The 24010-nt window shown below is 41.9% G+C and overlaps 1 protein-coding gene across 5 annotated transcripts in view; it reads right to left on the reverse strand.

Annotated features, from left to right (window-relative positions):
* LOC119647447 (four and a half LIM domains protein 2) overlaps nt 1–24010 on the reverse strand; it is a 258080-nt gene that overhangs the window by 26539 nt on the left and 207531 nt on the right. The window contains exon 1 of one of the 5 annotated variants that reach the window (XM_038048375.1): nt 9604–9743. The exons of 3 other annotated variants lie outside the window; for them this stretch is intronic. The gene's annotated coding sequence lies outside the window, so the exon portion shown is untranslated. Of the gene's footprint in view, nt 1–9603; nt 9744–24010 lie in introns of those variants that run through there. One more of the 5 variants, XM_038048376.1, reaches the window with a different exon arrangement.

The following is a 24010-nucleotide window of genomic DNA, read 5'->3' on the forward strand; positions in this document are numbered from 1 at the left end:
ATATTTATCATTATCATCATGATTTTTTCGGATTTTTCTGATGGGTAGTTTCTGAGAATGACCCCTTAATTTAAGTAACCCATTTATGATCCTATTGCTCCCCCATTTTGTAATGAGCTTCAAACTAAGACTTGATTTGGAAAGTATTACTGAAACATGACTATATTCGACGAAAAACCATTTTACACTCCCCTTAAGTTGCATATAGAACGATGTATCTCACTACATGGGTGGACGTCCACACTTCCCACCTTCCCACCAAATTTGGTGTTACAACCGTTTCTGAGAAAAGTGCATGTAACAGACAGATAGACAGTAAACCGATTTTTTTTGTTTTCAATAAAACATCAAAAAGGGGTTGAAGGAAATTTTACTCACGCCACAGCATAAGTAACACCTCAACCAGGAGAGTACAAATGGCGAAAAACCATACGAACCGAGCATCTTGAGGAGCAGAATATGATCGGAGTAAAAAACTTTGAAGAAGTCAGTATAAATTGTGTGTACATCTTTGCTTTCATTGTGAGATTTAGCAACGAAGTTGACAAACTCTAATATATTAAATTCCATCCTGCTCCTTCGCAATTAAAAGTCCTAAGCAAGACGAAAGGCAATTTTTTATACATAGAGGAAAGGAGTGATATGGGAAGGTAGTTTTGAGCTAATGAGGCATCGCCTTTTTTGGATGATACGTCCCCTTTCCAATTTTCTGGGAAGATACGTTAGTTAACGCTGAACGAGGTTGCTGAAGGACATGTGTAATAATATAATCAAGAATTCGGTTTTCTTGCTGCCTTATAGGAATGCAGTACCGGTTGAGGCATTTTTTTTGCATAATCGACATTGAGAGATTTAAAGAATTAGATGAGATGATGCAATAACCAACGAATTTGACGAGTTTTTGATGAGAGTAAGACGAGGTGTTTATGAGGTTGAGGTGAGATGTCTATGAGGATAAGACAAGTTGCGCCTGAGCTGAAGACTTGAGACCCTGTTAGAAATCGGCTCCTAATTCGTCTAATATCACTAGGTTTTCAAGAGCACAGAAGTAGTTTCTGGACACATCGTGCTAGAAGCTGGCGGGTAGGCGTGGTTGACGTACTATGCTCCACAGAGGGGCTTGGAGAAATTTAAGAGTAGTACAAATAGGAACTGAAAATAGAAAACAGTGAAGAAGTACAAATTGCGCAGCTGTGTTTGTGTGAATGAATGACAGGTAATGCTGGAGAAAGTGAACCTGGCAGAGGAATAAAAGAAGCAATGAGTTATCAATGCTATTCCACTGAAAAAATTAAAAAGTTAAGAAATAACTGAGTGGAAGAAAAAGCAATAGTTGCCGGCTTCTTTTGCAGTGGAAGTAATGGCAAAAAGCAATAGAAGAGTATGAAATTTCGGAAAAATCCTGGTTTTAAAAGGAGATGAAAAACTACAACGCAATTTAAGGTTAGGTTAACTTAAACTACGCAACTCAGTTGTCTTGCTCGTATACAGGGAGGAGTCAATTTAAATCATGAGGTAATTGTGCCGCTCAGTTGATGGAAATGAAAACGCTTTCAACAATTGGTGATTTTAATTTATACATTCATTTGTGAAATATTCGATTGAAAAAGTAGTCATGCAATGTTGTCTGCCTATCCAAAAGTGGGTTCAGAACTTTGAAGAGACTTTATTCTATTTCTTCAGCTTATTATGATCGGTTGCGCCATTCTGCTCGGTAATATGCGATTCAATTCGGAATATCGAGTCGAAAGGCTCTCAATTCAGTATCTGGTGTATTAAACTATCGTTTTTCCATCCAGCTTTTTGGTCGTTTTCCATCGACTCCGATGTTTAGACCAATCTTTGCAAGTGAATTCACGTTAGCGCGAATTACACGATCATAGCATCGAAGAAGCCTCTCTCACGATTCTTTTACGAGCGGATATCCTCATTTCGGATGTGATCATGGCGTGTTGCGTACTAGTCTAATAAAACCTCTTCGTCCCCATTACCGCGAAACGCTGTTTATAGCCTTTTCTAGTCGACCAATACTCAGAACCATAAAGTCCGACAGGGCATATCGTTACGCTACGGTAAATTTTCGATTTGAGACGTTCGTTGTTATGACAATCGTACAGAACGTCAGTAGTGGAACGCTACTGCATCCAAGTTGTACTGATGCGTGAAACAATTTCATAACGCATTCCACCAAGGGTTGATAGCATTGATCCGAGATATTTAAATCGCTCATGTCTGGGCAAGTCATTGCCACTGATAGTGATAGCGCCTGTTTCATTGGGATCAGTTGTGAAAATTTCTGTTTTATTTAGATTCAGTCTGCGATCGTGCTGCATGCGGTGATCATTCCACTTTAAACAAGCTGCTCGAGATTAGCTTTCCTATGGAATACTAGAAAAACATCAGAGAAGGGTGAACTGTTTACTTGGTATTCCAAATGGTCCTAGCCTACCTAATAAGAAATTGAAATTCCGATAACTTTGAGCAATTTTGCCGACATAATGTAATAGAAAGAGTTATTAGGACAAGAAGCAGAAAAGGAGTCATTCACTGTCAGGAACTGATTTTCTTTTTCAAGGGAGGTGACCTTAAAAAATATTATACAATTGACAACTCACACCTACTAATACGCTAAAGAAAACGATTCTAATTGCAATTAATTACCAGTGTTTGAATTAGAGTTTGTTATTGCAACCCTTGGACAATATTCACGGTTTTGTTGAAGCTCCAATCAATGCATAGCGTGAAACCATAACAATATTTCGAGTTAATCCAACTCACTAATGCAGCTTATCGATTTCGATAAAAACATTTGCATACGTTAGGCTTTCACTTAATATTATAAATAACAAAGGAAGTTAAATTAAGTGGCTTCATGCCTGCAGCTTGCTGGTGAATGTCACACATTCAGTTATGAGTAGATAAAACAAAATGTGTTTATCAATATTATATGGTAGACTGCAAACAATGACATATTCATTTCAAGTTACACTTGTGGAGTAATTTGTGTGGAATAATCTGCCAACGATATTATACCTGTCTTGCGTGTTTCTGGCAGGCAGGGGCAAAGCATGACAACATACGTCCATTTCAGTTAATGACGACCGTTCACAGATGATCGTTTACATATGTATATTTATTTCGAGGAACTTGAATATTTATGATAATATTGTCAATCATGAATTATATTAGCTAAACTTCTGTGGGGATTATTTGCTATTTCAGTAGCGCTGATGTTATGCTTCCTACAAATACCAGTTTCGTTAGTGCGGTTGACTTTTTCAATATTTGTGCAATTATGCTTGAAGTACCACTTAACTGCCAAATTTCACAGAAATAAATAACCGTGAGAATGAAGAATTAAAGAATAAAGATGCCGATGACTTCGGCTTTTGGGTTTCGTAAAGTGCTAGATTGGACCAAGTAGAGACGTATTGAACTTAAACCAAGAGAATCGTTAAGATGGTACTATGCTATATGATATATAGGATCTCTGAACTAGTATAGAAAAAGACCAAGGAAGTCTTTAAAATTGTAGCAAGAATAGCAAGTGCGGCTACCATGCAGTTCAAGTTAATTAGAAGCACAGAAACATCGTCAAACAAGTCGGGAAACCGGAAGCTTGACGCTTCAGGTATAAAAGATTTTGTGTTTTCTCATGTGAGAAGCATAACGCAGTTCTCCATTGGCTGACAGCATTGACTCGAGATATTTAAATTGCTCAGTGTTTTCAGGTTCAGTAACCTGCCAAGAACTGAGCGAATATATCTCACGCATTAATGCAACCTGAATGAAGTGGCATTCCACAACTGGTGTTCTTTCTGATCGACGTATCAGCAAACGTCTCAAATCTAAAATTTGCTGCAATGTCGCCCGTCTGCCGCTCTCTATAGTTCTGAGTTTCGGCCGAGTATAAAAGACAATGAACGACGTCTTGCGGTAATGGAGACGAAGATGTTGCATTGGACTGGTGACGTGACACGTTTTGATTACATCCAAAATGAGGATATTCGCAATCGATATGGGGTTGCACCGCTCGTGAAGAAACTCCGAGGAAGGCGTTTTCGATGGTATGGCCACGTAATTCACGTTAACGAGAATTCACTTGCCAAGACTGGTCTGAACATCGAAATCAATGTAAGTGACCAAAAGGTCTGCCGAAACAACGGTTGACTGATACGCTGGATGGGCATTTAAAAGCCTCGCGATTACATCCAGATCAGGCATTTGACAAAATAAAATGGCGAAATCGGTCACGACGAACCGACCCCACTTGTGAACGGGACAAAGGCTGAATAAGAAGAAGATGTGGGGAGCGGCGAGTGCATGACAGCTCCGTGTCACATAGCTAAAAACTCCATTCCCCTCTATTTCTTAGAAAACGATTTAAATAAATAAACGTCAGCATCTTATTTGTATGGCTTAGGATGTGGTAAATTCGCAGGGAATTAATAAGTTTGAACTGCTATAACTTTGACACTAATAGTTGGATTTCGATAAGATGTGGCATGTGTATGCACGAGATAGTCTTGTTTTACACAAAACCTTAAAAACGATGTAGATGGTGTAGTGGTATAATCGATAAAGGAAAGGAAAAAATGCCATAAGCAGAATAAATCAAAATTGCAAAGTTTGGAAATTTGAATAGAAAACTTTACAACATTCAAAAGAAATTCGTAGTCATCAGGCAACTATTTTAAGTAGATCTCCACACTGCCCGCGTCAGTTGTCGGCTCGAGAGAGACCAGCGTTTTTGTATATCATTAGCGATTTATTTTTCTGAATGTGTGCGAGGATAACATTTTAAAAAATTTAAAACTCATAATCGCTCCAAGGAAAGTCGTGAAAGGTCATGTAACTCTTATAACAGTAATGAGACAGGATTTGGCAACAATCAAAACAAAACCACGTCAAAGTCGCTTAAAAATCGAAGTAATGCTGATCGTTTTCTTCGATGTCTCAGTTTAATGCATCACGAATGGATTTCAGAGGTTAAAAGGTAATATGTCTATCAAAGTAGTTTGCTGACCGCCCGGTAACCTACGGTTAAAGCCTGAGTAATGCACACTGACCTAACATGAACAACCCTAATACTAACCTACTGTCACTTTTACATTGGTAACCTCTGGTAGGTGAATGGTGGGCACTCGGTGCCGTAAAACAGAGTTCCAAAGGGTGGTCTTTGGGAGCTATGCAATAGGATTACAACTTGGTGGTGAAGCTCGAAGCCTCAAACTTCGGAATGAATTGCATCTACGACGATGACCACAGTAAATGGAATGCTGATTTGGAGCTTAGAACGTATGGAACAGGCGATTCGAAGCATGTTTGTTGACGTACGCTCATATCGCGAAACTCGACTTACTGGCCGTTTATGACAACCATATAATACAGGATCCGACTACAACTTCATAAAAAGAATTGCAGCATTCAAACAACTTTTTGTAAAGAAGCAGCAAGGGGGCTAACAGGAGACTTAGGAAAGATAATAAAAACTGATAATTTCAATAATTCGGAAAGTTACACAAGAATACCATGCATTTCTGTACTGCATATAATGAGAATATGCAGCAAAGGGCAACAATTCTGGCCGAGATTTAAGGCTACCGCAAATACCATCTTCTTTATGTTTCCGGGATTAAAATTATCTATCTTGGGAACCTTCTTATCTACTTTATAGCGGTGAACTTGAATTCTCCGAAGGGGCTGAAATAATTACCGGAATGTGCATATAACAAATATATAGAAGTTGAAGGCTGGAGATTATTTGTTACACACAAATAAAAACAAATTCCGAGAGAAGTTTCCCTCACACTGTCCCCTCTTCTAGAAAGAGCACATTGATGGAAGGATCATTGCTTCAAAAAATACATTTGTTTCTCTTGTTGCTTCGACGGGTGAAAACTACTAGCTGAGCAGTTAGAGTACAAGGCTGTCGTACGGAAGATCGCGGTATTTGTATCGTGATTTGACGCCGGATACTACTCAACTCAGCTGTGAATAAGTACCTGAGTCGAATCAGGGTAATAATCTCGGGCGAGCGCAATGCTCACCACATTGCCTCCTACAGGTTACGTTACGGTCTTGAATGAAGTGCTCTAACACACTTGCAGGCCCTGATCCAATATGTATTGTTGCGCCAACGATTATTATTATTATATGGAGACGAAGACGAGATGAAGGCGTAAAAATTATCACTGATGCATAAAGGAAAATGCCGCATTTAATTGAACAATGCTTTGGGAAGGATGACACCGAAATGAAATGGTCTCGACTCTTGTAAAGATAAAAGCAATTCGTTCCTGCTACTTTGTTCTTAGAAGTTATTCGATGTCGATGGAAATACTTCAAACTATGCAGAAAACATATAAAGATCTAACGGCTGAAGATTTGTGAATGGATTTATTAATTTGTTATCGAAGTTCAATGTCTGTGGGATTAGAAAGGATTTACCAACTGACTGATCGCTGTAACATTCTCAGTTAATTTCCGGCCGCAACAAAATCTCGAGCTAGCTCTTGGTAATGGTTTCGTGGAGGTGCTTGAAATTATACAAATCTTTGGATACAAGATCAAATTTTTTTTTCTGTCATGAAAGAGACCAAGGGGCAATCAAAGCGCCCATCACCCGAGTGTAAGAAAAGAGGAGAACGCTAAGGAATACGTGTGGCAAGACTGTATCATGAGTATCGTATCTAGCCCGCTTTGAAATTTTAGAATTCATCGTCTCTCATGCACCAGGCTTCTCCGGCAAAGGGTTGCAAGAGCTATCACCAAGATGGTAAAAATGTGGTTAATAATGGCAACTAGTTTAATGAAAAGTCAAAACCAGTCGGGAAACCGGAAGCTGGACGCTTCAGGTATGGAATGTTTTGTGTTTCCTGATGTGAGAAACCTTGAGTGCATGGCGGTTCCACATGTATATACATAGATAAAAATTCAATTTTGAACTATTTTTCCAAGAGTGAGTTATACAAATGACTTGCTCTGGAAAGTACCATATCGATAAAAATTAACTCCATACGCTTCACACTAGGAGTTCAACAGTATGAAGAAGTTCATCTAAAACAGATCCAAACCAGTCGGAAAACCGGAAGCTGGGCGCTTCAGATATAGAAGGATTTTGTATATTTCTTATATAAAGACATTTGAGTGTGTATTTACACCATTAGCACGTAGCACGTAATATATGCATATATTATGTAAGAATATCCACTTTCAGGTGATATTGACTTTTATAGGAAACAGCAACTTTGACCTATTATAATTTTGCCTACATTTCGCGATAATAGGATGAACTTAAGGAGGCTTTTGCAGCCAATTACAAAAAATTATATCAATACACTATTCTTAACTTAATTTGAGAGGATATCGGTATGGAGGGTATTTCGAAGCCTAGGTTTCATATAGTGGCAGCCTCTTGATTTTTTTAAAATTTTTCGTTTGGTTAGTTTCTGATAATGGGTCCGTTATCACTTTCAACCCCCCGCACTCCTCACCTTTCCAACAAATGTTAAAACTAAGACCAGCTTCCGACCGACCAGCTAACCGAGACCACTCATTTGATACCCCACATGGTTATATTCGGTAAAAAAAAATTACACACCCCTTTCGCATATACGAGCACCCTCCGTTAAATTCTACGTAAAAAGATGTAACTCACTGTATGCGTAAGCGTTTACAGTCCCCCCCTTTCACCAAATTTGGTGTCAATCGCTACAACCGTCTCCGAGAAAAATGAGTATGAGACAGACAATAAACCGATTTTAATAAGGTTTTGTTTTAAAAAGGACTAACGAAAAGTAGCTTTTTCATATATGTGGCTTTAGTATTTCGCTCTGTCAATTAATCTTGTTAATTGTGACGTCAGCATCTCATTTTCATGACTTAAGATGCAGTAAATTCACGCGAAATTGATAAATTTGAACTGCTTTAGCTCCGATACTAATGGACGAATATCCGAAATTTTCCAGTATTATGAGTAATCCTGGAGACTGCTGAATGTGGTACTCCTAAGATGAAAAGAATCATAGAGTTGCCCGCATACGGTACTCGGAACACAAGATATTCTCCATCTCGATTTTTGTCCAAATAAAATTCATATTACAATAGGATATTATTACATTTTGGAAGTTTACTGCAGACCCCCTTAACTTTTTCCTACAGCCACAACATTTCAATCTTATATCGGGTATAATCCTGGAAAATTTGGTGGGAATTCTACTATTATTAACAAGGTCATAATAAGCCAAACCCTGTTTCGAGTGAAATCACTGCAACCTAAGACATAAAATGTAAGTATCAAGCTGAGATGAATAGTCAGAGGTACCCAACGCGTATTCGATACGATCCATGTACAAATGGAAATACCGTGTGCCCAAGCATTCCTACATAAGCACTCCACAAAATCTTTTATACTTGAAACGCAGAGCTCTCGCTGGTCTGGTTTATGGATAGTTTTGGAGTAAAATATACTCAATGGCTAATACTGAAGACTGAATTCAAGTGCTTTTGTGATAAAAGTAAACATTTCTTGCAGACTCAGGAAGAAATAAGTACTTGCTAATGGAAGTGGAACATCTCAAAATATTTTGTAACCAAGAAAGTTCAATATATGTATACCTGATCATTTTCTAAGCTTAGTGGAGATTAACTGGAAACTTTTTTTTCTGGACTACTACTTCCGGGAAGTACTTGGTGAGAATTCTTTTCTATATTCAGATGTACACTAATGATATATGAATCAACATGTCTTTAATTTTTCACAGAGCGCATCAATCACCAACTTCCTTCTAAACTCTATAGAAATACATATATGCCCCCTTTAGATTCTTTTCTAATAAGGGCACCATTTACTTTTAAAATTCGTTCTTGCAAGATAGCCTATTTTTTGAAGACTGCGTCGTGAATATAATTATCGAATTTTGATGGAAAGGTAACAACAACACCCAATGGGGCTTGCCTGTATTCATGCATAGGCATAAGCACACATTATTTAATATGAGACTCTGCAAGCGGCACAGTTTACGTTTCCCAAAAATTACAGGCTTTGTAATTGCTTTCCGATTAACTGTTTATAGAGTGAGCACATGTAAGCCTTCCGGTATGTAAATAACCTGTTCAGCACTATCGCACGGAACTGCTCACTTCCCAGTAACATACTTGCATAGACCCACATGCACTTTTTCAAACTTCGGCTAGTCAGTGACTGCAAGTACCAGCTAGCTCTGAGCCGCGTGAGTGAAAACGAATGCTGCTATCACTGCATCTCCAAACATCAATGGGAAGAGACATTTGCCCGCTAACGAAAAGAAATTGCAAACTCCAACGGAACTCTGGTACCGAAGTCGATAACTCATTGCACTCCTTGTCTAATAATTCACAATTTATTAATAGCCGAGAAGCATGCAGATGCGTACTCGAGATACCGAGAGTCGTTGGGACGGGGACGACTTGGATGCTCACCGCAAGATAAGGGCGTACGAAGAGCAGGAAGACCAGAAGGTGAAAATGTAAATCGTGACAATTGTGTAATGCATCTTCCTTCCAAGGGATTCGTACAACTGAAAATGTGAAAAAGGTTTCAGATTTCCGTCGGTCGCCTACTCTCGTGCACTTGATTTATGCCAGGAAGGGCTGCAACGCTCGACTACTATCGACCGCGATTATCACGTAAACTCGATTTGGGACTTGGGACGCTAGCGGTAAACGAAATCCGTTCGCGACTGAAGTCAAGTTATAACTGAGGCTCCTCTAAAAGGGGGCTCATGTGGATTCAATTCCATTCGGACACCGGCACTCCGTCGTGGCACTGGAGCTACAACTCCAGTCATTGGTTGAGCCCAACTTTATTGTTGCAGAGAGCTCCATAGAAACGCATGAAACGAACAACCAAATGGTTGCAAACCGGGAATATGTCAACAAAACCGCATTCTGCTGAAAGCTCCGCTTGGGAAACCGCGTGCTGATTGGCACTGGCGGCAATCTGTTTTGTGTAGCAGCTGCTGAATGGGTACCCAGTGGAGCAAAAGCAAATCAAATCACTGACAGGGTAGTCAGTGAGGAAGCAGATTTACTGAATTCGCTAATGGTGGACTTGGTGCTAGTATCGAATGTTTGTTGACACTTCATTATCACTCAGTCTCACGATGTTATTAAACGCGTACCACGAAAATTCGGCTCCAATCAATGTATCTAATGTGTATGGAGATACTAGGAGCAGTGACAATGGGGACAGATTTGCAAGCATAGAACGCACATTCCAAGAGAACTTTGGGTTGAGATTCGGGGTCGACTTATGTTGAATAATAACCGAGACGTCGAGAGCATAGTACCCAGTAAAGCGTTTAGCAATGGTGCTCAAATTAGAATAACTAACGAAGTGTATACTACGAGGCAAGTGTTGGATTATAATAATAAAATGTTAGTAAACACTATATATAGAACCTCACACATTTTTTGGGAGATTTGCTTTCCGTTTCTATAATAAAAATGCACATTAGCGAAAATAGTACGCGAGATATTATAGAATTGAAAAATAGATAACTTCGTCCATATGGTGGATACCTAAGTGTCGCAATTTCGACCGGAATTATTTTTATCTATCTATGAGTTTTTTAGACGGCAAGTCCCGAAATCATTCAGAAACAGTGACACACAAGGGGAGAGGACCAAGTTACAAAAGTTTTGATAACTAAAAGTTCTTTAAAGGATATAGAAAACACGTAGACATTGGACATTGTAAATTGGTCCAGGATAGTTCACATCAGAAGAGATTAAGTGCATCCACCATTGCCTATGTCCTTTTCAAGGTTTTGTATGAAACAAAACTATTGGAATCGATTCGATGTCTGTCTGTCTGTCGCACCCGATTTATTCGGAAACGGCGTGACCGATTGTCACGAAATTTGGTGGGAACGTGTGGTCTGTGAATCCCTCTACATATAGCGAGTGGCGCCATTTTGTGTTGAGGGAGGAGGGGCTCGTTATACATGCGAAACGGGGAGCAACTTTTTTTTTTCGAGGAATATGGCAATGGGGGGTGTCAAATGAAAGCAAAAATCGGAAAAAAAAATCATATCCAAATGAAATCTAGGCCTCAAAATATATCCTGTTCCGATATCTGCACAAGAAAAGTCACCCCCCCTTAAAATTATGCTAGAAGTACAGGCATAAGAATAAAGCATACCGTTAGACATAACTTAATTAATAATAATAATGATCGTTGGCGCGATATTCCATATTTGATCAGGGGCTCGAAGTGTGTTAGAGCACTTCATACAAGACCGTAACGGTGAACTACAGGATTACAGAACCCTGTAGGAGGCAATGTGGTCAGCATCGCGCTCGCTCGAGGTCAGGCGTGACTTTGGGAAGTTTAAAGGAAATCCAACTATTATTAATAAAGTTATAGAGGATGAAACTTACATTTTATGTGAATTTTCTGCGTGTATGACATCATCATAACATAACAACAAAGTAAGCTCATAGAAAGGGAAGGGAGGGGGGAGAAGTCGCAGGGAAACATTTCGTTTTATTCGTTTTGAGAATGATGGGGTTCTAAGTCCGCATCAACTTAATGCTGGACCGGACCAAATGGGGAGCAACTTACTCCCTCTTACCTGGTCCACGGACCCCTCGCGTAGGGCTTGCACCCAAACTTTTCAAAAAAGTGAAGCGATGACGGCTTTACGGTTTCTTACCAGGGCAGAGGCAAATCGTCAGATGCTGCCTCAATATAATTCGTAGTCATGTTGTGTTCTACGAATTATATAAAGGAGCACTCAACATCTGCGAGGCGCTACGGTCACGCTGCTCCCAGGGCAGAGGTGAGGCAGCGTCTGACGATTTGCCTCTGCCCTGGTAAGAAACCGTAAAGCCGTCATTGCTTGACTTTTTTGATTTCGTTTTAGTTTTCCAATCATTTATATATCAATTAGTCGAGACAGACATATGTATGTATAAATATTTATACAGCTTTGGGGTAGTATCTGATTCAGATAGATATATTTGTACATTAAACTATCGGCATGCAATATGCGTCTGTATCTGTACATATGTATCCTGTTGTGCACGAAGTAAATTGGAAATATGCGTACGATTTGTTTACATAGGTGCATATATGTATATGTACAGTATTCGGTAATAGGCAATGTTTGTTTTTTTAGGGTGAGCACAACTATCTACGTCTGCGATATGCACTTATATCTTGTAGTTTGAAAAAAATATGAAGCAATGTTCCGGGTTTTTAGACATATATGAATGGAAAATGTGCACAGAAAGTAGATGAAAGATGATCAAAAAAACCTTTATACCTGAAGCACCAGCTTCCGGCGACAGAAAGCTACTAAGTAGACCTAAGCAGTAATTTTATATGGGCATACTTAGTTCTAAAGAAAAAAAAGTAACTGAAAATGTCACAAAATACTCATAAAGTAAAACTTAACTTTGTCAACTATTAATTTTGTTTCACTAAATGTTGAAAAGTAATGAAAAGTATCTCCTGAATAACGAAAGCATTGAACAATTAGGGAAAATAATGAAGTACTAATAAGCTTTAACATTAAAACCAGAAAATTTGAAAAAAATCTAAGTCTGAAAATGCATTCCATTCCTATATATGACCAAGTTAATAGTTCTTCTTTTCCTTCAGCCTTTGTCCCGTTCACAAGCGGGGTCACCTCGTATAGTTTATAGTTGCATATTACAATATAAATGTCGCAGGACAGTTACACCAGGAGATGTGATTAGTAGATTGGCTGCCCAAGCGTGGTCAAATAGTGAATCCTCTACGCGGAATACGGGGAAAACGACAGCTTAAATTGCCTACTGGCTAGGGATGGTCTGTTCTGTGATGTTTTGTTTTCTGGGTGTCACAGAAAGCAGTGAAAGAGTTATAACGGTCTGCATATATTTCAAATTAAAGCTGCCGAACAGACAAACCCTCACGTAACCTCGAAAGGAAGATGTGTAACATCGAACTAAACGTATTGAACTGACTGTCGGAGGAGTCGAAAAAAACTGTTAGCTTCCAGCCAGAAGTGAACAATCATTGAAGCTGGTGCACTAAGTACCAATCACAGTATACCGCTGCCAAAAACTGAAACGTCGGGAATGGTAATTACACAAATCAACGAGTCCCAGAGGAATCTAAAGGTTGGTCGACAGTTTCCAAGAGGAAAACTATAACAGCTAGATGTGTGAAATGAGTAAAAGCCATGGTACACTTACATCAGGCGCGTTTGGATTTCCCATGGCGCCTGATAAGACAGGTGGAAAAGACGCCAGTCGTAGCGTTCAAAAATCGAAGACTAAAAGGAAGTCTGTCGTGTCCCTGATGGAAACTTAGTATCAAAGAAACCGTCCATATTCGTAGCAAGCTTGCAAAAAGTCTGAAGGCGATCATCATTGAGAGCGAGGCAGATCGGGCAAGGTCAAGTACGTGGATATTTTTGGCAAATACCAATTGATTGCACGCGGAAACGCCCTGTACAAATAAAAGAAGTAAGACCTGCAAAAAAGAAAAAATCAAACCGATCAGGCTACATAGTAACCTCAATCGTAATCACCAAATAAAATGAATGGTCGGTAAATGGCGAGTTTTTGAGATTACAGACTAAATAATTTTCACCGACGGGTCAGTCATGGAAGACGGATCGGGTGCAGGGGTGTTCTCAGGAAATCCGATTATGGAACTGGCTGAACCTTTCGGCAAAAGACGACCATATTCTAAGCGGATATATATGCCATTTCCTTTGCAGCAGAAGAATGTTTGCGAAAAAAACGGAATGGTCGCACCATTCGAATCTATTTCGATAGTCAGGTAGCATTATCAGCACTATAAACAGTAACACCATATCAAGCCAGTTGGTGTGAAGTTGTCATGAAGAACTACTGAAATTTGGCCGACTAAACGAAACATTCCTGATGTTGGTGCCAGGGCACTCAAACATCGCTGGTAATGAGGAAGCTGGCGGACTGGCTCGTCAAGGTTCTGGTGGGCCAGAACCAGCTTTGGGCATCCGGACATCCACCGTCACGCCCACTCTGAAGAAGGAAATTGCAAGGATTTACGCAGCACAATGGAAGAATTCGAACTTCTGCTGGCAGACGAAAATCTTTGTGAAGGAATCCGGGGCCGCTAGAATGGTATTTTTTTTGTCCCTTAAGAGTGGAACATGAAAATCCTAGTAGGGCTTTTAATGGGGCACTGCTCCTGAAACTACCACATGAAAGTGGTCATCTCGAAGGAGAAAGAGACAGCCCTACACTCGTATGTAGCTGCCCGGTCTCCTCAGAACTTAGACGAAGTTACCTTGGTAAAGTTTTCTTCAACGAAGAGTCTGTCTTTGGAGAATGCTGTTAGATTCGCGAAAACTTGCGAATACCATAGGTGAGAGGCCGTTGAATAGGTGATCTCCACGCATAGCACAACGGGCCTAACAATGGTTTGAGTGCTTGGAGCGGTGGCTCCCTCCACTAAACTAAACTAAAATCAACGCGACACTGTCACGAGGCCTCTTAGCAAAGTGGGATGCAATCACTTGCAGGTAGCATTGGTAAATAAAAAATCTGCCATCCAGAAGTCAATGTGAGACTTTCGCAGATAGTAATTAACTATCGCATGGATCCTAGCTCTAAAGAACGATGATTGGATTCGTCTTAGATGATCCAAGCTTATCGTTTCACCATGTATGTAGCTAAGATCTGCGACACCTGGAGTGAAAGATTTGTTTGCAAAGATGATCTACACTTCCTCGCCTTCCACTATTACATTAAACATTCCATAGCACGCAGACCAGTTCAATTTAGAGAACTTGGTTGTTGGAGAATGACGCCTTATGGACACTGCAATATTATGGAGCCGTTTCCCTGAGAACTAAGGGCAACTCTAACCGACTATGCCACAAGAAATATTACTAAAAATTTCACCAGGAAAATTCGAACTAGGAGGATGTGTATCTAATGGTGGTCTTGACTTTGTGGTTTTCCACGCACTGCAAGTCGCTTAGTTCCCCCAATTCATACGACTGCTATTCAGGTAGAGTTGCTGGCTTTTCGGGAAGTGTGCCGATCATAAAAGCATTAGAGGCCGCAAATTTATTATCTGAGTTAATGTCGCGGAATCACAATGGAATGAACAGTCATCATTATTTGGTTTCCCAGTCGTATCATTGAGTGACCTGATGAGCTAACTAGACAGGCTTCCGTGAATCACAATATTCTCTTATCTCCTTATTAACCAACACTAACTGGGAAAGACTGGCTACCTATATCATATCGAGGAAGATATGATCGTCTTACTTTTTGGCAATTAGGTGTACTGCACTGTTCATATAAACACGTATGCTGAAAAACTGGACTAGGCTCATAATATATACTGTTACAGTTACCAAAAAAAGAAAATAAATCCTTGTACGTTATATTTGCAAATGTCCAGATATGCCAAGAACTAGGTAGCGGACATTAAACAGGACATTCTGCACGATTTTTGGAATGTCTCTGGTAAAAGATTTCAGAGTTGATAGGTTTATCTGAATGCTACTAATTGAATCTATAGGTCAGAAGCAAAGTAGTGTTTCTTATAGGCTTCGACCTATCGCATCGCATTGCACCCCAAGATCAAATGAGTTTATGGTTTTAAATCGCGCGAATGATTAATCCAGTATAAGGTTTTGCAGGGATCATCTAAACCAAACAGCCATACTGCAATAATTTGAGAATTTCCTGAAAACCAATCTTGAGCTCATCCTAGGGGCACAAGATTTTGCAGCAATAAAAATCATATATAGGTCACGAAACTGAAACAGGAGTCAAATTTACAGCTCCACTTTACTACTCACAAACAAGGATATTCAAATGTTTTCAATGGAACATTTGTTTTGATAGCACTATATTTATGTGGTCTGATCCGATTCACCACGAACATGCGGTTGGTAAATGCAATGATATATGTATGTAAGTCGGTCGAAAAGCATATATCCTATATATCTGGCCGGTCAAGGGAGTATATTGATACTTCAATATTCTGAAATGTAAGATAATTTTCTGTTGGAAATGTTAAAATAAATAAAATCGTTTGACATGCTACGTGGGCTCCGCTATCCAATGAAAGCGGCTTTTCACCAACAAGTTTTATAATTTTATATTTGTTTTTAAAAAATGGGAAATGTCTGGAAGCCAATGTGGTAACTTAATTCTCAGTTCAGCGCCTACACTTTTGTTCTAAATTAAAATATTTCGTCCATAAAATTCTCCAGAGCACCGTGTCGAACTTGATGCAGTTTCAGCACATCTGGCTCCTTTTACAATTGGACGCAGAAATCAAAAGGGTGCGATGTAATTTCACACTTTGCGAAAACGTGCATTTAAAGAATGGAGCAAAGAAATGAACAGTCTCCATGCGTGCTCATATCGGTTTCACTTGTGTTATTGTTTCTTCCTCAGTTGATGTTTGATTTGAGTTGCCTTGGCACTGAAAATAGAATCCATGTAAACATTTACTCGGAGGTAATAAAACCTAACCTGAAGTTGCTGTACTACCGCGAAGTCAACTATAAGAAACGCTGTAATTTGCTACCGGCATTAACAGCAGCTTAATAATTTATTGTGCAAATATATTCAACTGCGTTTGGAGACGTCAATGAGTTACACAATCCGCGGCCTAAGACTGTAAACACTTTGATTTATTGCAGACATACCCAAATGTAAAGTTCCCCGTAAATGTTTTGAATTCTGCAACGGCTGGACAGATATGAACATGGGCGAACATACCTACATATCTTCTAACGTGTCTTACACAGAACTGTATACCAAAATGAGACTATGAATCTGCCCCAGGAGATCCTTTTTGAAGGAATTCAATGAAGTAAGTGGAGTCTATTCATAGGAAATGAAGTTGCATCCGAGATTAGTTACAAACGTATGAATGATGCTGAATTGACTGCATTCCTGAAACTTCTCCCGTAAAAGGAAGCTTCGTATGTGCTTGTGTACACATTGTTTGTACGTTGCACTCTGGCAAACCAACAGTTCAAAACTATAAAAAATATTCCATATCTAGAAGATCTTTGATATTCAAAAGAAGCAAAGTGGACCCGTTGCTATTTTTATTTAAGAAAAACCTGCCCACATTCTCTGCCCTCTTTTCTGCTGTACAATTTCGTTGCTTTGCAGAGAATCACCTCTAAAAGATTCCCGTCATTTTCACGTTTTTCTTGGTTCTCCTTTAACGCCTACAAGAGTGCATATCAAGTATAGCGAGAAAAAAACTGGTTCTGAATGTATTTACCATCTGCTGCTGTACAATCCACTTCCATATTTGATGGATTTTGCACGATATGTAATAGCGTAATTCATTACAAGTACATTTCAATAATAATAATAATAATAATAATAACGGTGCAGGACCCCGCAGACACAAGACCGATCACTTGCTTACCAACCCTCTACAAATTCATCACGTCCATTATTAGTGGAAGGATCAATGCGCACCTCGAGACCAACAACATTCTGTCCGAGGAGCAGAAGGGCTGCCGAGTTGGGTCAAGGGGTTGCAAAGAGCAACTCATTATCGACTCGGTAGCTGTAGGACAAGCAACTAGAGGCCAGAGAAACCTCTTCAGTTGCTATATCGATTATGCCAAGGCTTTCGATAGCGTTCCGCACACCTGGCTAATCGACATCCTACATCTGTATCGCATTGATCCGAAACTAATAAAGTTTTTGGCGACAGTCATGGAAGGGTGGCATACCACCTTATCAGTCCGTACATCTGAGGGTGCTAATACCTCAGAGCCCATCCGTATACGGCGGGGCATCTTCCAGGGGGATTCATTGAGTCCCCTTTGGTTTTGTATGGCACTGAACCCCCTTTCATGGCTACTGAATGATGCTAGAGGGCATGGTTTTGCAATAAAGTATGGCCTACGTGCTAAGTGCGAACTGACACACTTGATGTACTTAGATGACATCAAGTTGTATGCTGGTACTGACGACCATCTTAGAAGTCTGTTGAGAATAATAGACATGTTCAGCCGTGATATTCGGATGGAGTTTGGATTAGACAAATGTCGAATCCAAGCCATCCGCAAAGGTCATCACGAGCCACATGCCGGACATAGCATTGGTGACCTCCACATCGAAGCTATGACCGAGACAGACTTCTACAAGTACCTAGGAATTCTGCAAGGAACCCATGCTCGAGTTGGTGATCTGAAAGAAGCTCTGCTGTCCGAATTCCTGCGACGTGTAAAGCTGGTGCTGAAATCGCATCTCTCGGGGAAGAATAAAATAAGCGCGTTGAATGTATTCGCTATCCCTTCACTGGCTTATGCATTCGGAATATTGCCGTGGACGAAGACCGATCTGGAAAACGTCCAGCGGCGGATACGGACAACTATGTCCAAATTCCGAATGCATCACCCAAAGTCTGCCGTGGAGCGGATGAACCTGCCTCGTGACATCGGAGGTAGAGGCGTGGTTGACGCGGCGGCACAACATCATCGCCAAGTCGACTCGCTGCGCGCTTATTTTTACAGCAAAGAGCAGGCGAGTCCCTTGCATGCGGCTGTCTGTAAGGCAGACTGTGGACTGACTCCACTTAACTTGAAGGATCGATCTTTGAATCCTCTGAGTGGGGTGAAGTCGGACCAAGAGCGGATCGATGAGTGGAAGTCGAAGGCAATGCACGGTAAACATGTGAATTGTCTTTGGCAGCCATTTGTCGATTTGCATCTGTCGAACAGATGGCTGTGTGCTGGGGAGCTCTTTGCTGAGACGGAGGGGTTTATGTGTGCCATTCAGGATGGCGTGGTTGCCACCCGAGCTTATAAAAAGCTCATCATGAAAGAACGGGTGGAGAACGACCAGTGCAGAATGTGTGGTTCGGCGTTAGAGACGTTGGACCATCTCATTTCTGGCTGTACTGTTATGGCACCGGTGCAATACATCACCAGGCATAATGCTGTATGTAAGGTTATCCATCAAAACCTTGCATATAAGCATGGGCTGATCATGGGAACATGTCCGGTTTACCGATATGAGCCGCAAGCAGTACTTGATAGTTCTGCTTACAGCATGTATTGGGACCGGCAAGTTCTGACTGATCGCCATACCGCACACAACAAGCCTGACGTACTGCTAGTTGACAAGACGGGTCGCTCCGCGTATATTATTGATGTTGCTATCCCCCATAATAGCAACATTGAACGGAAATACGTGGAGAAGAAGGTGAACTATGAGCCATTGGCTCGTGAAATCAAAGAAATTTGGCGTCTCGAGCGGGTGGTCGTAGTTCCCATAATATTGTCAGCTACAGGTATTGTACCTAAATCCCTGACGGCTTCCCTTGATGTCCTGGGACTTTCGCACAGTCTGGTTCAAACCATGCAGAAGTACACCATTCTGCATACGTGCTCGATGTTGCGGGGAGTACTCGACGGATTCTCCCACTGACCTACCACCGGCCACCACCACCAGTGCCCCTTTAGTTTTTAAGTAGGTAGGATCGTCCGAGCCTAAATGCTTGGCACTTAGTGCTAGTATTAGGTAAAATCCGGCATCTGCCGAGATTGTGATAACTCGAAAATAATAATAATAATAAAACTCCGCCGAAGCCGGTCCCAAGCCCGGTTGTGAAAGGAGGAGGGATAGATAGCTTCAGTCTGAATGGCTGTACGCCACCGCAGCGTCTCAGGGGGTAGGTGAGGAAAGTGCAGGAACTTTGCAGTCTTGCAGATTACTCACTAAGGAAGCTATCTACACACCTGGCAGCTAGGGATAAAATGCACCACCAAAAATGAGAAGAAGGAGAAATTTAAGGTCCGGTACGGATAACCGGCGGGAGTCGTCTGACTTGGTGACTGGGTCGGGCTCTCGTAATGGACAGCACGGCGTCGAAATCGCTAGTCGTGGGGCGGTTCGACGTCTAGGCGCCACGACGACCAGGAGCACAGCTCCGCCTGCTGCAGCTGTTTCGCCACAATCTGTGGCGACCACTTCAGCAGGTTCGCGTAGGAAGCGGATGAAATGGACTGAAGAAATGAACCTCTTCATCATCCGCTCCTACTACGAAATAACGGCGGGGGCGGGTACAACATCTTACCGCCCCTTGTTGCACCAGAGATTCGTCGAGCGTTTCCCGCAATTCGCGCACGTGACTGTGCAGCGAGTCGCAGACCAGTACCGCTTCATCACTCGCAGTGACACAATCCCGGCCACCATCAGGGAACGTGTTCGACTTGAAGTCATCGGGGAAACTGGTGACCGAGAGTCGATGGGGGCAGAGGCGGCGGCATCAACAACACCACGCCGCACTGCGGGCAACAGGTTCAGTACTCGCCGAAGCACTCTTCTCCACCGTCCAGCTGAGGTTTCCGCTGAAGTTCGGGACGAATTCCAAAGAGCGTGTATAGAATTCTCGGATATGGATCCTTTGCATAGACCAGGTATTCCCAGGCTCTATGCATCTCCAGCAACTCCGGGAATTCCATCTCAAATCAATGATGAGATTGCATCTCGACTGTGTGCTGATATGTCGCTGCTGCAACTACAATCACTTGTGTATTGTGGTGCAGTTGCGGCTATCAGATTGCACGGTCAGAAGATTCGCTTTCGCGTTATTGGTTTGAGTGACAAAAGAGATCCACCATGGAAAATTCGTCTGGAACGTCGGCGGGACTCACTAAGGCAGGACATTGCTAGACTGATTCAGATCAGCACTGGCAATGCCAGCCGACGGGTGAGAAATAAAGTGCAGAGGGTTTACCGGAACTATGCCATCCCCTGTGAGACACCCGTAGTTGAAATTCTGGACACACTAAAACAGAAACTTTCTGTCATATGCAGTCGGTTACGACGGTATGGCGAAAGTTATTCCAGACGTGTCCAGAATGCAACATACGCGAGGAACCAGCGGAGCTTTTTCAGATCTCTCAACGAATCCCAACAGAGCGCCCAGACAATACAGTTCTCGGTGACGGAAGCGAAAGAGTATTGGGGTGGACTTTGGGGGTTACCTGCCCAGCATGCTGAGCATGCTGAGTGGATCACCGCCGAAGGCACCCGCCATGCCAATACACCTGGCATGAATTTCGCGGATGTTACCGAAGAGGAAGTTCGACGAGCTATAAACATCTCGAAGAACTGGAGGGGCCCAGGTCTGGATCGGGTGCAGAATTTCTGGTATAAGAAATTTACCAGCGTACACAGTCGGTTGGCACGCAGTATAAATGAGGTCATGAGTCGGCCGGAGGAATTTCCACCTTTCCTCACTGCGGGAATTACCTACCTTATCCCTAAGAAGGACACGGTGCAGGACCCCGCAGACACAAGACCGATCACTTGCTTACCAACCCTCTACAAATTCATCACGTCCATTATTAGTGGAAGGATCAATGCGCACCTCGAGACCAACAACATTCTGTCCGAGGAGCAGAAGGGCTGCCGAGTTGGGTCAAGGGGTTGCAAAGAGCAACTCATTATCGACTCGGTAGTTGTAGGACAAGCAACTAGAGGCCAAAGAAACCTCTTCAGTTGCTATATCGATTATGCCAAGGCTTTTGATAGCGTTCCGCATACCTGGCTAATCGACATCCTACATCTGTATCGCATTGATCCGAAACTAATAAAGTTTTTGGCGACAGTCATGGAAGGGTGGCATACCACCTTATCAGTCCGTACATCTGAGGGTGCTAATACCTCAGAGCCCATCCGTATTCGGAGGGGCATCTTCCAGGGGGATTCATTGAGTCCTCTTTGGTTTTGTATGGCACTGAACCCCCTTTCATGGCTACTGAATGATGCTAGAGGGCATGGTTTTGCAATAAAATATGGCCTACGTGCTAAGTGCGAACTGACACACTTGATGTACCTAGATGACATCAAGCTGTATGCTGGTACTGACAACCATCTTAGAAGTCTGTTACGAATAATAGACATGTTCAGCCGTGATATTCGGATGGAGTTTGGATTAGACAAATGTCGAATCCAAGCCATTCGCAAAGGTCATCACGAGCCGCATGCCGGACATAGCATTGGTGACCTCCACATCGAAGCTATGACCGAGACAGACTTCTACAAGTACCTAGGAATTCTGCAAGGAACCCATGCTCGAGTTGGTGATCTGAAGGAAGCTCTGCTGTCCGAATTCCTGCGACGTGTGAAGCTGGTGCTGAAATCGCATCTCTCGGGGAAGAATAAAATAAGCGCGTTGAATGTATTCGCTATCCCTTCACTGGCTTATGCATTCGGAATATTGCCGTGGACGAAGACCGACCTGGAAAACGTCCAGCGGCGGATACGGACAACTATGTCCAAATTCCGAATGCATCACCCAAAGTCTGCCGTGGAGCGGATGAACCTGCCTCGTGACATCGGAGGTAGGGGCGTGGTTGACGTGGCGGCACAACATCATCGCCAAGTCGACTCGCTGCGCGCTTATTTTTACAGTAAAGAGCAGGCGAGTCCCTTGCATGCGGCTGTCTGTAAGGCAGACTGTGGACTGACTCCACTTAACTTGAAGGATCGATCTTTCAATCCTCTGAGTGGGGTGAAGTCGGACCAGGAGCGGATCGAGGAATGGAAGTCGAAGGCAATGCACGGTAAACACGTGAATTGTCTTTGGCAGCCATTTGTCGATTTGCATCTGTCGAACAGGTGGCTGTGTGCTGGGGAGCTCTTTGCTGAGACGGAGGGGTTCATGTGTGCCATTCAGGATGGCGTGGTCGCCACCCGAGCTTATAAAAAGCTCATCATGAAAGAACGGGTGGAGAACGACCAGTGCAGAATGTGTGGTTCGGCGTTAGAGACGTTGGACCATCTCATTTCTGGCTGTACTGTTATGGCACCGGTGCAATACATCACCAGGCATAATGCTGTATGTAAGGTTATCCATCAAAACCTTGCATATAAGCATGGGCTGATCACGGGAACATGTCCGGTTTACCGATATGAGCCGCAAGCAGTACTTGATAGTTCTGCTTACAGCATGTATTGGGACCAGCAAGTTCTGACTGATCGCCATACCGCACACAACAAGCCTGACGTACTGCTAGTTGACAAGACGGGTCGCTCCGCGTATATTATTGATGTTGCTATCCCCCATAATAGCAACATTGAACGGAAATACGTGGAGAAGAAGGTGAACTATGAGCCATTGGCTCGGGAAATCAAAGAAATTTGGCGTCTCGAGCGGGTGGTTGTAGTTCCCATAATATTGTCAGCTACAGGTATTGTACCTAAATCCCTCACGGCTTCCCTTGATGTCCTGGGACTTTCGCACAGTCTGGTTCAAACCATGCAGAAGTACACCATTCTGCATACGTGCTCGATGTTGCGGGGAGTACTCGACGGATTCTCCCACTGACCTACCACCGGCCACCACCACCAGTGCCCCTTTAGTTTTTAAGTAGGTAGGATCGTCCGAGCCTAAATGCTTGGCACTTAGTGCTAGTATTAGGTAAAATCCGGCATCTGCCGAGATTGTGATAACTCGGAAATAATAATAATAATAATAATTTTCCCATTGAGAGAATCAAGTGGAAGTTACGAGTACGCTCGAATGAAGGCCGACATTTTACACGATCGTCTACGTAAACACTAAAGTTAGTCTCCCAAATTAAGGAGAACTTACCTTTCTTTATTTAGTAGTAAGAATGTCCTTTTCCAAATTTTCGGTCTATTCACGCAGTGGGGGGTCTGATCAAAAGAAATTTATGGTTTCTGGTTCCTAAACTGGGGACTGATGTGAATAATATTAAAGTAAAATGGGAATATTTCATTACAAAAGGAGATTGAATAGCTGTTGTCATCTCTGCATGGGGACTATCGAGCCAAATCAGTATCTATCTATAGTATCAGTATTTAGTTTATTAAATAATAATAATTAATAATCAATAATTTATTATGTCAGACTAATTACTTTAATGCAATATTGGCATGCTATCCTGTTTTAGGGTAAATTCACAAATATATATGCCCACTGAAATGTATTTATAAAAGGAATATACAAAAC

This window comes from Hermetia illucens, chromosome 2 (assembly GCF_905115235.1).
Source record: "Hermetia illucens chromosome 2, iHerIll2.2.curated.20191125, whole genome shotgun sequence".
In the NCBI taxonomy this organism is placed as follows: domain Eukaryota; kingdom Metazoa; phylum Arthropoda; class Insecta; order Diptera; family Stratiomyidae; genus Hermetia; species Hermetia illucens.